Here is a 4,971-nt window from a genome sequence, read left to right on the forward strand (position 1 = left end):
ATACTTTCAGCGAAATCAAACTTACATTGACAAGTATTTGAAACCAAAAAATGTACATAGTTTTCAAATATGTTCCCATCAACTTTATTCCTCCCGTGCGAAAAACTGGCATTTTGCTGGTGATCTAATCTTCTAATATAAATAAAATAAAGAGTTTGTGTGTTTGTCTGTCTGTCTGTGTGCGCCCTGGGGACCAGACGAGTGGACAGAGAGTTACCAAAATTTGGTCACGGGTACCTTAGTCCAGGCCCCAGATCAAGACGAAGCGCTTTTTTTAAAATTTCAAACCAGGGGGTCTCGGGGGGCGTTTACTGGGACCCGCCTGGGGACCAGACAAGTTGACCAAGTTACCAAATTTTGGTCGCGGATACCTTGGTTCAGACCCCAGACAAAGGCGAAGCGTTTTTGTCAAAATTCGAACCAGGGAGTTGTCGGGGGGCGTTTTCCGGGACATGTAATAGTAGTAGAAAATGACCGATATTAGCGTCGAGTTCAAAGTTTACGCGGTCGCTGAGATCAATGGTGACACTACAATTAGAGATGACTTTCAAATTCAGCGACCATTGTATGCGGGCCGGGGGACACCAGAGTAGGGGAGAGAATTCCGAGACATGTAAAAATAATCGAAAATGACCGATATTAATATCAAATCCATAGATTTCGGGGTCGCTGAGCTCAATGGTGAAACTCAAGATCGCGTTTACTTTCACATTTAGTCCCTATCAGCTAAGGAACGGGGGTCACTGAGACATGTAAAAATAATCCACAATGACCGATATTAGTGTGAAATTAATAGTTTTCGCGGTCTCTAAGATCTATGGTGATACTTTCATTAGCGATGACATTCAAATTCAGCCAGTATTGTATGCGGGTTGGAAGTCACCGCGGGTGGAGAATTGCGAGACATGTAAATATAATCGAAAATGATCGATATTAGTGTTTAATCCGTAGTTTTCGCTGTTGCTGAGGTGAATGGTGATACTCCCACAGGCGTTGACTTCCAAATACAGCCCCCATCAGCTGGGGTCCAGAGGCGTTGTTTTTTTTTTTTCAAAATTGAAACCAGAAGATCATAGGGGCATTTACCTGGATATGTAAAAGTAGTAGAAAATGACAGATGTTAGTGTCACATTCATAGTTTTTGTGGTATCGGTTGGGGGTCAGGGGCGATTTTTTCACAATTCGAACCAGGGGTGTCTCAGGGGGCGTTTACCGGGACATGTAAAAGTAGTAGAAAATGACCAATATTTGTGTCGAATCCATATTTATCGGGGTCGCTCTGATGTATAGTGACACCCCCGATAGTGTTTGCGTTTAAATTCTGCCCCCATCGGCCTTCCCAATGAAAACACATGTACGTTGTTGAATATATATTCATACAAAATATATCCAATTTTAGAAATGTTTCTTAATTGTTCTTTCGTTGTTCAGTTTGTTTAAATTAATATTTTATCTGATCCGTGCGAAGAACGGGCATAACAGCTAGTATATATATATATATATATATATATATATATATATATATATATATATATATATATATATATATATATATATATATATGGGTGACTGGTAATTCGATGTATTCCCTGCAAGGGGATATTCTACAAGTACTTTGGAACATTTTCATCCGTATGGACCGAGGATTGCAAATGAATAGTTTCTGAGTAATTTGCGCATGTGTGATTTCTTTGAGATTTTCCGGCTAATGACAAGTGTGCGGGGAATTTTTACCCTGACTAACTTCCACCTATCGTAGAGTAATGAAATTTTACATGTGTGATCCTGCATAGCTATTAGATCATGTGGTAATGTACAGCTAATTTAATAGTAAATCTGCACCGTTGCTGTGTTATTGGTCCGAACGTGAAGCAAAGTGTAGTGATCCAAAATCCGTTAGTGCACCTCAAAAAGCAGAGTGGCTACATCGCAGAAGTACTTGCCCTAGGAAATGACTGCATGATTGGGAAGTGGTGGAATGAAAAAGGCGTACGGTCACGAGAAAACGCGAACTGTGACTGATTTCAAATTCAGGGCCTGTTTGGCCGACATTCGAACAGTGAACGGATGCGTTTGATTTTCAGGAGGCGGACACCTTTTGTCAGCATGCCACACTCTGGGATTTCACAGAATCCCGCAGCAGTAAGATATAGTATATCATGGTAATTGTTGAAGCCTTTGCCTGGAAAGCAAGTTGTAATAGCCCATGCTGATTCCAGATAAATGAGATCAACACTTTTGTCACTCAAAGTTGAACACAGACTTCCTTTGGTGGTGATACGTCGGTACGCTGTCATTGGATTTGATTGCTATTTATTTATTTATTTATGCAAGGAAATGACTCAAGGAAGGGTTCGGACCTCCAAACCCGGGGTCACATCGGCTTTTAGGTGTGTCTAGAATTTGGAAAAGAACTGCCCCTGGCCTTCTAGAAGGTACCATCCTGGTCTTCGTCTGGTGGGAGTGAAAAAAGCAGGGAAAGCCTTGCCAAACCAATGAGAGCGTGCCTATGTACCAGGTACCACCAACAAAGGAAGTCTGTGTTCAACTCTGAGCGACAAAAGTGATGATCTCATTTATCTGGAATCAGCATGGGGTATTACTACTTGCTTTCCAGGCAAAAGCTACCACAATTTCCAGGATATACTATGTCCCACTGCTGCGTCGCGGGATTCTGTGAAATCCCGGAGCGTGACACTCTGACAAATGGTGTCCGCCTCCTGTAAAACAGCGCTTCCGTTCAGTGCCCGAATCTTGGCTAAACGGATGCACGACCCTGCTTATAAAATTCGTCATAGTTCACGTTTTCTCCTGACCGCACACCATCTTCTTTCCACCTCTTCCCAACCATCAGCCATTTCGTAGGGGAAGTACTTCTGCGATATTGCCACTCTGCTTTCTGAGGTACAGTAATGGATTTTGGTTCACTACATCTTACTTCACGTTTGGATCTATAACACAGCAATGGTGCAGATTTACGAGTTGTACATTACAACGTGACCTACATAGATATTCAGAATTACACATATAAAATTTCATTGCTCTATGACGTGTGAAAGTGGGTCAGGGTAAAACTTTCCCGCGCACCTCTCGTTACTCAGCAAATTTCAGAGAAATCATACATGTGCAAATTACTCAGAAAGTGCATTTTGATTTGCGACCTCAGGTTCATATAGGTAAAAATGTTCCAAAGTACTTGTACAATATCCCCTTGCAAGGAATGCATCGAATTACCAGTCACCCTATAGACATGGATTCAGGATATGATCAACGGAGGGGCTAAAACAGTTTGCCACTTTATCAAATGGAAAAAGTACAATTGAAGTCCATTTTATTCAGTGTATACCTGAGCGTCAAGGGGGGCTATAGACCCTATAACCCTCCCTTTGAATCAACGCCTATATATATATATCCCTTTCCGGTACCCGGTTTTTTTTGGCTATTTTTTAGACTTTCAGTCAAGCAGCTACTGCATCGTCACTATTTATCCTAGGATCATGGTTCATACCTCATTCTCTTCAGAATGGAGCTGGCTTTCAGATGGTACCACTTTCATGCTCATACCATATACCAGGAGCGGGAAAATGGGTCAAAGGGAAAATTTCAGAGGGATTTTTTTTCTCGCACTTTGGGCCACTCTGGAGCGGCCTTGTGTGAACGTAGCCACCTAAAAAAATCTGATAAATAGTACTTGGTATACTGAATGTGTGTGCCAAATTTCAAGATTCTATCTTAAATACTAAGGGCGGGAGAAATTTTATCAGGAATTCCCACCATGACCCAAATTACCGTAAATCACCATGATCTCAGGTAAAAAATTTCCTGAGACATCCCTAATTACCCTAGGGTCATGTTTCGCCAATCATTCTCTTCAGCTTAGAACTGCCTTTCAGGTGGTATGACTCACGTGTCTCCATCATGTATCTAAGGCGGGAAAATCCCGAAAAATGGATTTTTGGGTCTAAATATCCTTTTTTTTTCAACTTTTAGCCCCTCTGGACCCCCCTTTTTAACGCAGAGATCTGAAAAAATCTCATAAATACTGCTAGGTGGGCTGAATGTTTATGCACAATTCCAATTTTCCAGGTGCAAAAGTAAGCCCGCCAAAAAAAAAATATATATACCGACAATGTCCTATATTCCCGTATACAGAGGGACATTTTTAAACATTCCCTGAGACATCCCTAATTACTTTAGGATCATTGTTTGCACATCATTCTCTTCAGAATAGAACTGCCTTTCAGGCGGTATCATTCATTTGTCTCCATCGTGTATCTAAGGCGAGAAAATCCCGTGAAAGGGATTTTTTGGTAAAAATTTCCCTTTTTCAACGTTTAGCCCCTCTGTACCCACCTGTTTTAACACAGAAGTACGAAAAAAATCTGGTAAATACTGCTCGGTGTACTGAATGTTTGTGCACAATTTCAATCTTCTAGGTTCAAAAATAAGCCCGCAAAAAATAATACCGAAAATGTCCAAAATTCCCCTATACAGAAGTATATTTTGATAAAAAATTCCCTGACACTTCCCTAATTACCCTAGGGTCATGTGTCGAACATCATTCTCTTCAGAATAGAAATGTCTTTCAGGCGGTACCATTCACTTGTCTCCATCATGTATCTAAGGCGGGAAAATCGCGAAGAAAGGGATTTTTTGGTAAAATATCCCTTCAACTTTTACCCCTCCGGATCCCCCCCTGTTTTAACGCAGAAATCTGAAAAAAAATCTGGTAAATACTACTCGCTGGACTGAATGTTTGTGCAAAATTTCAATCTTCTACGTGCAAAAATAAGCCCGCCAAAAAATAATGAACATAGACCGGCCCCGCAATATTAAAAGAAAATATATATTTTAGAATTATGACGTCATCACCTCCTATGTCTCGACGCAGGAAGGTGTGAAACCATACGTAAGGTCTTCTACAATGCCTCTGGACTTGAAAAAGAAAAAAACGGGCGAAAAAGCTCAAAT

This window comes from Thermobia domestica, chromosome 17 (genome assembly GCF_964235325.1).
Source record: "Thermobia domestica chromosome 17, izTheDome1.hap1.1, whole genome shotgun sequence".
Lineage (NCBI taxonomy): Eukaryota > Metazoa > Arthropoda > Insecta > Zygentoma > Lepismatidae > Thermobia > Thermobia domestica.